Source organism: Pecten maximus, chromosome 12, assembly GCF_902652985.1.
Source record: "Pecten maximus chromosome 12, xPecMax1.1, whole genome shotgun sequence".
NCBI classification, from domain to species: domain Eukaryota; kingdom Metazoa; phylum Mollusca; class Bivalvia; order Pectinida; family Pectinidae; genus Pecten; species Pecten maximus.
This window is the reverse complement of record NC_047026.1, coordinates 22,813,254-22,826,336: the sequence shown is the minus strand read 5'-3', so window position 1 is coordinate 22,826,336 and position 13,083 is coordinate 22,813,254. Positions and strand designations below refer to the sequence as shown.

General features: G+C 37.4%; 1 long non-coding RNA gene across 28 annotated transcripts; it reads left to right on the top strand.

The window, feature by feature from the left end:
* The first annotated feature begins 4,267 nt into the window (after positions 1-4,267).
* LOC117339157 lies at positions 4,268-12,963 on the top strand. Of its 28 annotated transcripts, none has more exons than XR_004535114.1 (5): positions 4,268-5,617; positions 5,738-5,841; positions 6,661-6,864; positions 6,917-7,120; positions 7,241-12,963. It is a non-coding gene; the product is annotated as an uncharacterized LOC117339157 (long non-coding RNA). The 28 variants fall into 28 exon arrangements; XR_004535110.1 differs by lacking the exon at positions 5,738-5,841 and adding an exon at positions 5,978-6,112 and having other exon boundaries at positions 4,268-5,643; XR_004535113.1 differs by lacking the exons at positions 4,268-5,617; positions 5,738-5,841 and having other exon boundaries at positions 6,179-6,864; positions 7,241-8,320; positions 8,414-8,447; positions 8,618-12,963.
* Positions 12,964-13,083: the final 120 nt, after the last annotated feature.

Below are 13,083 nucleotides of genomic sequence, written 5' to 3'. Positions count from 1 at the left end.
TCTTCTTCTCTACTCTCAGATATGCTGGAATCAAACACTCTTCATAGATGGAAGGGTCTTAAGGTGCTTTACCAAAATTGTAAATTTCATGACCCAGGGGTTTCACGTTTGCCCCTGGGGAGGGGCTAAACTTTATTATAGTTTATATAGGGAAATCACATTTTTGACTTTAATTTATTTTATTTCTATTGGAATTCATTCTAATTTTGTAAACATTGTCAGCATGGGATGACAGTTTGATGGCATGCACATGTTGGCCCTGACTGACCCCCAGGGGCTGATGGGCGGGGCTAAAAAGGACCAAATTGACTAAAACTTCAAAAATCTTCTTCTCTACTCTCAGATATGCTGGAATCAAACACTCTTCATAGATGGAAGGGTCTTAAGGTGCTTTACCAAAATTGTAAATTTCATGACCCGGATGTTTCACGTTTGCCCCTGGGGTGGGGCTAAACTTTACTATAGTTCATATAGGGAAATCACATTTTTGACTTTAATTTATTTTATTTCTATTGGAATTCATTCAAATTTTGTAAACATTGTCAGCATGAGATGACAGTTTGATGGCATGCACATGTTGGCCCTGACTGACCCCCAGGGGCTGATGGGCGGGGCTAAAAAGGGCCAAATAGACTAAAACTTCAAAAATCTTCTTCTTTACTCTCAAATATGCTGGAATCAAACACTCTTCATAGATGGAAGGGTCTGAAGGTGCTTTACCAAAATTGTAAATTTCATGACCCAGGGGTTTTACGTTTGCCCCTGGGGAGGGGCTAAACTTTACTATAGTTTATATAGGGAAATCACATTTTTGACTTTAATTTATTTTATTTCTATTGGAATTCATTCTAATTTTGTAAACATTGTCAGCATGGGATGACAGTTTGATGGCATGCACATGTTGGCCCTGACTGACCCCCAGGGGCTGATGGGTGGGGCTAAAAGGGCCAAATTGACTAAAACTTCAAAAATCTTCTTCTCTACTCTCAGATATGCTGGAATCAAATACACTTCATAGATGGCTGGGTTTGAAGGTTCTTTACCAAAATTGTGAATTTCAGGACCCTGGGGTCTCAAGTTTGCCTTGGGGTGGGGCTAAACTTTACTAAAGTTTTTATAGGGAAATAACATTTTTGACTTTTATTTGTTTTATTTCTATTGGAATTCATTCTGGTTAACATTTTCAGCATGGAATGAAAGTTTGATAATATGCATATGTTGGCCCTGACTGACCCCTAGGGGCTGATAGGGGGGGGGGGGGGGGCAAAAAGGGTCAATTAAATAAACTGAAATATTTCAAATCTCAGGTGACCGTTAAGGCCCATGGGCCTCTTGTTTATTAATCACTCCATTGCATAATTTGAAATTTCAACTTTAGTGTAAGATACATCATGATACCAGAGCCGGGCCAACTTCTGTATAAAAATACATTATGATCCCAGACCCGGGCCAACTTCTGTATAAAAATACATTATGATACCAGAGCCGGGCCAACTTCTGTATAAAAATACATTATGATACCAGAGCCGGGCCAACTTCTGTATAAAAATACATTATGATACCAGAGCCGGGCCAACTTCTGTATAAAAATACATTATGATCCCAGAGCCCGGCCAACTTCTGTATAAAAATACATTATGATATCAGAGCCTGGCCAACTTCAGTGTAAGAATACATTATGATACCAGAGCCCGGCCAACTTCTGTATAAAAATACATTATGATCCAGAGCCCGGCCAACTTCTGTATAAAAATACATTATGATCCCAGAGCCTGGCCAACTTCAGTGTAAGAATACATTATGATACCAGAGCCCGGCCAACTTCTGTATAAAAATACATTATGATCCCAGAGCCCGGCCAACTTCTGTATAAAAATACATTATGATATCAGAGCCTGGCCAACTTCTGTATAAAAATACATTATGATCCCAGAGCCTGGCCAACTTCTGTATAAAAATACATTATGATCCCAGAGCCCGGCCAACTTCTGTATAAAAATACATTATGATATCAGAGCCTGGCCAACTTCTGTATAAAAATACATTATGATCCCAGAGCCCGGCCAACTTCTGTATAAAAATACATTATGATATCAGAGCCTGGCCAACTTCTGTATAAAAATACATTATGATCCCAGACCCGGGTCAACTTCATTGTAAGAATACATTATGATACCAGAGGCGGCCAACTTCTGTATAAAAATACATTATGATACCAGAGCCCGGCCAACTTCTGTATAAAAATACATTATGATACCAGAGGCTGGCCAACTTCTGTATAAAAATACATTATGATACCAGAACCCGGCCAACTTCTGTATAAAAATACATTATGATACCATAGCCGGGTCAACTTCAGTATAAGAATACATTATGATACCAGAGGCGGCCAACTTCAGTGTAAGAATACATTATGATACCAGACCCGGGTCAACTTCATTGTAAAAATACATTATGATACCAGACCCGGGTCAACTTCATTGTAAAAATACATTATGATACCAGAGCCGGGTCAACTTCTGTATAAAAATACATTATGATATCATAGCCGGGTCAACTTCAGTGTAAGAATACATTATGATATCATAGCCGGGTCAACTTCTGTATAAAAATACATTATGATCCCAGAGCCCGGCCAACTTCTGTATAAAAATACATTATGATACCAGATCTAGGCCAACTTCAGTATAAAAATACATTATGATACCAGAGCCGGGTCAACTTCTGTATAAAAATACATTATGATACCAGAGCTGGGCCAACTTCTGTATAAAAATACATTATGATATCATAGCCGGGTCAACTTCAGTGTAAGAATACATTATGATATCATAGCCCGGCCAACTTCTGTATAAAAATACATTATGATATCATAGCCGGGTCAACTTCTGTGTAAGAATACATTATGATATCATAGCCCGGCCAACTTCTGTATAAAAATACATTATGATATCATAGCCGGGTCAACTTCTGTGTAAGAATACATTATGATATCATAGCCCGGCCAACTTCTGTATAAAAATACATTATGATATCATAGCCGGGTCAACTTCTGTGTAAGAATACATTATGATATCATAGCCGGGCCAACTTCTGTGTAAGAATACATTATGATATCAGAGCCGGGCCAACTTCTGTATAAAAATACATTATGATACCAGAGCCGGGTCAACTTCTGTATAAAAATACATTATGATACCAGAGCTGGGCCAACTTCTGTATAAAAATACATTATGATATCATAGCCGGGTCAACTTCAGTGTAAGAATACATTATGATATCAGAGCCCGGCCAACTTCTGTATAAAAATACATTATGATATCAGAGCCGGGCCAACTTCTGTATAAAAATACATTATGATATCAGAGCCGGGCCAACTTCTGTGTAAGAATACATTATGATACCAGATCTAGGCCAACTTCTACATAAGAATACATTACGATCCCAGACCCAGGCCAACTTCTGTATAAAAATACATTACGATCCCAGACCCAGGCCAACTTCTGTATAAAAATACATTATGATACCAGATCTAGGCCAACTTCAGTGTAAGAATACAGTACAAACCAGGAGATAAATCTTATTTATTATGACATAAGTAAGTTTACATCATAAATATGTACATTGTCTGTTTATTGCTAGTCATTCAACTGATATAATTGTTTTATGCATATGTACATTTCTGAAACCACATATTTTGATATATCACATAAATACATTTCTATATTTTAAAATATTAGTGAATTGTTAATGGTATTTCATGAATCGAGAGAATTATATTTAGGCTCAGATGGCCATTTCATATTTTTTGGCTGATTAAGACAGGAAATTTTTGTTCAATGTTCTTGTTTGAAAAAACTCCTAAAACTCTTTCCTGTGAATGTGAAGTAGAGACCTGAAAGTGTGTAGTTATTGTATATATAGAGGTTACACAACGAGTGGTTGTTGGATATGGAATTTATTTCACACGAGTAAGTTATTTTTTAAAAGTTACAAAAGACACGAGCTTTAGCGAGTGTTTTTTGCAACTTTTAAAAAATAACTTACGAGTGTGAAATAACTTCCATATCCAACAATTTCGAGTCATGTGACCTGTTTCTACCACAATAATATCGGCTTAAATCAAAGGGAAACGTGGCCAAGTATAATTTCGCGTATGCAAATAAAGTGTACCGGTGACGTGACGTCATTAGATTATTGATGACGTCAATAACAATTAGAGCTTGGGTCAAAGTTCGCCGTGTTAGCCAATCAAAATGCATACAGAGTTTATACCACGTGTGGTATAAACAGATTGTTAATCAACAGCTGTAATGATTAACTGATGGTCTGAGAGTTGATTAACACGGCGTATTGTGGTAGAAATTAATATCCTGTAAACGTATTTACTCACAGTATATTTAGAAAATGATTGCTGGACAACAAATGTTTTACACTTTATACCTGTTTAACATTGACATGTCCTCCAGTAGTGTGAAATGGTGTAGACATTATACGAGTCTGTGATAATTTGTATGAAGTAAAATGTGTTTGATAAAAGTACCATAAATATTTCACCACCACCTGGACAAACTGACAAATTATCTCTGGGATAACTTCCCTAATGATGAGTTAGTAGTAGAAATTTTAGTGCTCTAAAGTAACCAGAGTGGTGAAAGTTCCAGTAGGTTAACATTTCTGATTGATCAGATCACAGATTACAAGTCCAGGATCTGATATAGCGATAGTTAACTTATCTAGTTGGAGTTCTCATTTTTTCATCAAATGATGAATCTTGCTTCAGATTGAATCTTGAAATAAAATATTTTTTATTTGTGATTTATATATTTAAAATAATCAGTATTAATTTGTTTTATCTCCGACTGTCGCGATGTACAGTAAACAAGGACTTCTCTGAATCAGCTGTAGATAGTAAGGGGAGGTAATCCTTCAGTTGTTTCCTAACTAAGGTTTAGAATTGGTTTCTGATAATGAAAAGGTCTCATGTTTTTTTTAAATTTGTTATATTTATTTCCATTATAGTATAAACTTAATTGCTAAGTGTGTATAGAATTGTTTTTCTTGAATGATTTTAGATTTATTACCCAATAATGTTCAATAATGTTCAACAATATCTAAATATACTTTTTGAAGTCTTGAAGTATGTTTGTTAAATTTTCTTAGGAAATCAATAGAATTTTTTTTTTGCTGAAACATGATAAGAAGCTATGCTACCTATTTCTGATTATAATCTTTCCTTTGTTTAAAATTTATGTATTATAATATGTTCTTACTGTCCGATGTTGAGGTGGTAATGACTTTATTGCTGGTTTCATGAATATATAAATCCAATACTGATAGTGCTGATATGTAGGTAGGACTGATAGTACTGATATGTAGGTAGGACGCAGGGACAGATAGTACTGATATGTAGGTAGGACACACTGACTGATAGTACTGATATGTAGGTAGGACACACGGACTGATAGTACTGATATGTAGGTAGGGCACACAGACTGATAGTACTGATATGTAGGTAGGACACACAGACTGATAGTGCTGATATGTAGGTAGGACACACAGACTGATAGTGCTGATATGTAGGTAGGACACAGGGACTGATAGTACTGATATGTAGGTAGGACTGATAGTACTGATATGTAGGTAGGACTGATAGTACTGATATGTAGGTAGGACACAGGGACTGATAGTACTGATATGTAGGTAGGACACAGGGACTGATAGTACTGATATGTAGGTAGGACACACAGACTGATAGTACTGATATGTAGGTAGGACACACAGGGACTGATAGTACTGATATGTAGGTAGGACACAGGAACTGATAGTACTGATATGTAGGTAGGACACAGGGACTGATAGTACTGATATGTAGATAGGACACAGGGACTGATAGTACTGATATGTAGGTAGGACACAGGGACTGATAGTACTGATATGAAGGTAGGACACACAGACTGATAGTACTGATATGTAGGTAGGACACAGGGACTGATAGTACTGATATGTAGGTAGGACACACAGACTGATAGACTGATATGTAGGTAGGACACAGGGACTGATAGTACTGATATGTAGGTAGGACACAGTGACTGATAGTACTGATATGTAGGTAGGACACACAGACTGATAGTACTGATATGTAGGTAGGACACACAGACTGATAGTACTGATATGTAGGTAGGACACAGGGACTGATAGTACTGATATGTAGGTAGGACACACAGACTGATAGTACTGATATGTAGGTAGGACACAGGGACTGATAGTACTGATATGTAGGTAGGACACAGGAACTGATAGTACTGATATGTAGGTAGGACACAGTGACTGATAGTACTGATATGTAGGTAGGACACAGGGACTGATAGTACTGATATGTAGGTAGGACACACGGACTGATAGTACTGATATGTAGATAGGACACAGGGACTGATAGTACTGATATGTAGGTAGGACACAGGGACTGATAGTACTGATATGTAGGTAGGACACACTGACTGATAGTACTGATATGTAGGTAGGACACAGGGACTGATAGTACTGATATGTAGGTAGGACATTCAGACTGATAGTACTGATATGTAGGTAGGACACAGGGACTGATAGTGCTGATCAATATGTAGGTAGAACACAGGGACTGATAGTGCTGATATGTAGGTAGGACACAGGGACTGATAGTACTGATATGTAGGTAGGACACACGGACTGATAGTACTGATATGTAGGTAGGACAGAGGGACTGATAGTACTGAGATGTAGGTAGGACACACAGACTGATAGTGCTGATATGTAGGTAGGACACAGTGACTGATAGTGCTGATATGTAGGTAGGACACAGGGACTGATAGTACTGATATGTAGGTAGGACTGATAGTACTGATATGTAGGTAGGACTGATAGTACTGATATGTAGGTAGGACACAGGGACTGATAGTACTGATATGTAGGTAGGACACAGGGACTGATAGTACTGATATGTAGGTAGGACACACAGACTGATAGTACTGATATGTAGGTAGGACACACAGACTGATAGTGCTGATATGTAGGTAGGACACACAGACTGATAGTGCTGATATGTAGGTAGGACACAGGGACTGATAGTACTGATATGTAGGTAGGACTGATAGTACTGATATGTAGGTAGGACTGATAGTACTGATATGTAGGTAGGACACAGGGACTGATAGTACTGATATGTAGGTAGGACACAGGGACTGATAGTACTGATATGTAGGTAGGACACACAGACTGATAGTACTGATATGTAGGTAGGACACACAGGGACTGATAGTACTGATATGTAGGTAGGACACAGGAACTGATAGTACTGATATGTAGGTAGGACACAGGGACTGATAGTACTGATATGAAGGTAGGACACACAGACTGATAGTACTGATATGTAGGTAGGACACAGGGACTGATAGTACTGATATGTAGGTAGGACACAGGAACTGATAGTACTGATATGTAGGTAGGACACAGTGACTGATAGTACTGATATGTAGGTAGGACACAGGGACTGATAGTACTGATATGTAGGTAGGACACACGGACTGATAGTACTGATATGTAGATAGGACACAGGGACTGATAGTACTGATATGTAGGTAGGACACAGGGACTGATAGTACTGATATGTAGGTAGGACACACTGACTGATAGTACTGATATGTAGGTAGGACACAGGGACTGATAGTACTGATATGTAGGTAGGACATTCAGACTGATAGTACTGATATGTAGGTAGGACACAGGGACTGATAGTGCTGATCAATATGTAGGTAGAACACAGGGACTGATAGTGCTGATATGTAGGTAGGACACAGGGACTGATAGTACTGATATGTAGGTAGGACACACGGACTGATAGTACTGATATGTAGGTAGGACAGAGGGACTGATAGTACTGAGATGTAGGTAGGACACACAGACTGATAGTGCTGATATGTAGGTAGGACACAGTGACTGATAGTGCTGATATGTAGGTAGGACACAGGGACTGATAGTACTGATATGTAGGTAGGACTGATAGTACTGATATGTAGGTAGGACTGATAGTACTGATATGTAGGTAGGACACAGGGACTGATAGTACTGATATGTAGGTAGGACACAGGAACTGATAGTACTGATATGTAGGTAGGACACACAGACTGATAGTACTGAGATGTAGGTAGGACACACAGGGACTGATAGTACTGATATGTAGGTAGGACACAGGAACTGATAGTACTGATATGTAGGTAGGACACAGGGACTGATAGTACTGATATGAAGGTAGGACACACAGACTGATAGTACTGATATGTAGGTAGGACACAGGGACTGATAGTACTGATATGTAGGTAGGACACAGGAACTGATAGTACTGATATGTAGGTAGGACACAGTGACTGATATGTAGGTAGGACACAGGGACTGATAGTACTGATATGTAGGTAGGACACACGGACTGATAGTACTGATATGTAGATAGGACACAGGGACTGATAGTACTGATATGTAGGTAGGACACAGGGACTGATAGTACTGATATGTAGGTAGGACACACTGACTGATAGTACTGATATGTAGGTAGGACACAGGGACTGATAGTACTGATATGTAGGTAGGACATTCAGACTGATAGTACTGATATGTAGGTAGGACACAGGGACTGATAGTGCTGATCAATATGTAGGTAGAACACAGGGACTGATAGTGCTGATATGTAGGTAGGACACAGGGACTGATAGTACTGATATGTAGGTAGAACACACGGACTGATAGTACTGATATGTAGGTAGGACAGAGGGACTGATAGTACTGAGATGTAGGTAGGACACAGGGACTGATAGTACTGATATGTAGGTAGGACACACTGACTGATAGTACTGATATGTAGATAGGACACAGGGACTGATAGTACTGATATGTAGGTAGGACACAGGGACTGATAGTACTGATATGTAGGTAGGACACAGGGACTGATAGTACTGATATGTAGGTAGGACACACGGACTGATAGTACTGATATGTAGGTAGGACAGAGGGACTGATAGTACTGAGATGTAGGTAGGACACACAGGGACTGATAATACTGATATGTAGGTAGGACACAGGTACTGTTTCATCAGAAATATATTATTGTTGTACATCACTGCAATGGCTTTCAGCTTTTAATCCATTTTGTCAAAATAATATGTTATAAACATGTGTATTTTGTATATATGGTGAAAGATTCCCAACATATATAATACACATGTTAACAACACAATACTTATGTGGAATCTTACCATAAAATACAGTTTCCAGTCCTGATGATACAGGGTTCCCTATTCCACCCTGAAGAGTGCATTACACATATTAGCTATTTCATTAATGTTGTATTAAGTGTTAATGTGATGTTCATGACCTAAATCATCTGTCTATCATAATAGTTGATTGTTTAACCATTTTTGGGAAGAAATTAGTTATAAAACATCAGGTTATTAGTAAAACAGAAAATGGAATTGGAAAAATTTCTATTTTTGATTTCTCCATACAGTGTTGTTTACTGTAAATCACTTATATTTTGTGTCCCAGATAATTTCGGCAAGGATTGTATTTCTGATCACAGGGGCTTGGCACGATTTTCTGAATGATGGTCCATATATATGTATGTATTATAGTGTTATTGCACGATTTTTCAAATGACGGTCCATACATATATGTATTATTATAGTGTAATACATATATATATATATATATATGGACCATCATTTGGAAAATCGTGCCAAGCCCCTGTGTTTCTGATTTACAAATCAGACACTGATGCCTAAGTATGCATGTATATACAGTGAAACCTGTCTAATCCGACACCATGTGGGAGTGACAGTTTTGGTCAGATTATACAGGGTGTCGGAAGAGTCCGGTATTGTTGTTCACTACACTTGGCATCATGGGAATACGGTACAGTGTCGGATTAGACTTGATGTCGGAAAAGTCAGTTGTCGGATAAGACAGGTTTCATTGTACATATTGGCATGTGGGATATGCTCATTTTTAGATGAATTCATATACATGTTAACAAAGTCTAAGATGTGTTTTTGGTTCCTTATTCCAGGAGCATCCTCTCATTAAGAGCTAATTATGTAATAATGAGTGATATATCAGCCAGTGTTATGATATTTACATGTTGACAAGTTTTCAATATTAGCATTTATTTTGTCAACATGTTTATCGGGTATGCAATTTACATTACAATTAGCATTTTAATGTACTCGGTGTATAAATATGTATGTTAGTATTACATAGCTTTAGTATAAATACTATTATGTTGGCTTTAAGGCTTTTACTGCCCAAGATGGCTCACAACTTTAATTCCAATCAGAACAAAAATCTATTTAGTGACAATCAATTTTTAGTTGAAACTTTCTTATCAATAAGTTGAACAAATTTGTTCGTTACCAAGAGTCTACCAGGTTTAAGTCTTGTATGTCATGAAGACAATGTATCAAAAGTTGTTCTTACATTTTGTATTTCATTAATTAAGATCATTGAAATATAAGTTGATGTGCTTTATCACTTAAATTAAGACAAAAGATAAAAAGAAAAGTTTTCCTGCATTTTGACAGCATGCATTGGTTTGGCCTTAAAAGTGTTGTGGTAATGTTGGACAAAAATGACATGAAGATATGGTTATTTTAACTTAGATGTTCGAAAAGCATTTGCTACAAAATCTTTCATTTTACCATGCAAATAAGTAAATGAAAACAGTTAATAAGACAAAGGGGAGACAACTCTAGGTACCTTAATTGTGAATCCAGATTAAAATCCATTTCACTGTGTACTTGTGAAGCATTAGATTTGATCTATTGCCAGTTTTATCAGTCTCAAACTCTGTACTCTAATATATAAAACTTATTAAAAGAATTACATGTATATGTGTATCTTCCTGAAGTATGAATTTATTTTCCTTACTTGTATATAGAACCTTCAATCTGTCAGCCATTTCCAGATGATGTTGGCTTGTGTCAAAATCCAGGTAGAACACTATACTATCAATAAGTATTTATAAATGCCCTTTTAAATTTCTGTTTCTCTTTTCTTTTAAGAGGACCCAATGATTGATAAAAAAAACTTGAAGACACAAGGGAGAGACGCTGTCAATATGGAGTAGTTTGCCAATTTTCATCGGTCCTGATTTTCATTTACATTGTATTAAAAATTATTTTCTGTAGTTTCTGATTTGTTCAATTTAAAAAAACAACTAGATGCAGGTTTTTGATGCTGTTTAAAAGAAAAATATAGTTGAATTATGAGGTGTTGCAATTTAAATAAGCTAAAATTATGTAATATACCATACAAAAAGATTTAGTATGGAATACATTATTTTAAAATCTGAAATGAGTAGCGGTAGATTATGTTTATTAAAATATGACTTAACGAAACTGCCATATGATATGAACATGATGTTTCTTCTTATGATTCCGGAACTCTCAATTATAGAGGTATACAAGGCATACAATTGTGGTTAACTTAAGACAACATCTGTATACACAGGTGGAATGGGAGGAGGATGTTACAGCTGTGTTATTTGGTACACATAGATACATTAATATATTCACACTAAGGTGGCATGGCTTATAGATCTGTCAATATGTTTCCTTGACCCAAGACTATCTGATATATGGTCAGGAAAGAATGTGAATATGATCATTTCTATTGATACGTATATACCTACACAAGCATGTAGAACATCATAATTTAAACCTGTCTAATCCAATACCTAGTCGTTCTAGCATCCTTATTCAGTTTTCTATTTGGGGGCCACAATAGCTCCGTCGGTTAGAACACCCAACAATGTTACCTCAGATGAAGATCCGAGGTGCTGGTTCGACGATCTCTACTCATGTCAGTTTGTGTTTCTCGGAAAGCTGAGGAACTGGCCACTTTGTGAAGTAGTGGTTGTGTCCATGCAAGACACTTTACCCTTATTGCTCTGGATGACTTGCGACGGAACTCTCATATGTTATTTACCGAGATAGTCACCTACTTCTACAAGGAAACCGGCGACCTCAAAATGACCCTGGCAGTTCACTATAAAAAATAACTTGAAGTTGATATATTGTATTATTGTCAATCTATCTGTAAATAGTAATTCAGTTCCAAAGGGGTAGTTAGATATAAACAGTTCATCTGGTGTTTTATGTCTAACAGGCTTTTGATTGGACAGGTTAATCTTGTCGGTATGTTAAGTCTGACAGGTTTCAGATTAGACAGGTTAATCTGTCCGGTATGTTGAGTCTGACAGGTTTCAGGTTAGACAGGTTAATCTGTCGGTATGTTGAGTCTGACAGGTTTCAGGTTAGACAGGTTAATCTGTCGGTATGTTGAGTCTGACAGGTTTCAGATTAGACAGGTTAATCTGTCCGGTATGTTGAGTCTGACAGGTTTCAGATTAGACAGGTTAATCTGGTCGTTATGTCGAGTCTGACATGTTTCAGATTAGACAGGTTAATCTGTCCGGTATGTTGAGTCTGACAGGTTTCAGATTAGACAGGTTAATATGGTCGTTATGTCGAGTCCGACATGTTTCAGATTAGACAGGTTAATCTGTCCGGTATTTTGAGTCTGACAGGTTTCAGATTAGACCGGATCTTAAGGTTTCAGATTAGACAGGTTAATCTGGTCGGTATGTTGAGTCTGACAGGTTTCAGATTAGACAGGTTAATCTGGTCGGTATGTTGTGTCTGACAGGTTTCAGATTAGACAGGTTAATCTGGTCGTTATGTTGAGTCTGACAGGTTTCAGATTAGACAGGTTAATCTGGTCGGTATGTTGAGTCTGACAGGTTTCAGATTAGACAGGATCTTCCATTGGGGTGTCAAATTAAACTGGTCGCACTGTTATAACTACATGTAGGTATGTCAAAATAATAATTGACGCTGTATTTAATGGTATATTGTACAAATAAAATATATTGTTGTTGCATGAACTGTGCTTTGTTATATTTGGTCCGGATGATCTTCACCTCAAGCAGTACCGTTATAACTTGTAATTGGCAGGTGCGTGGTACACGCGAAGTTTGATCGCTTCCTTGTAGAGCGCTAT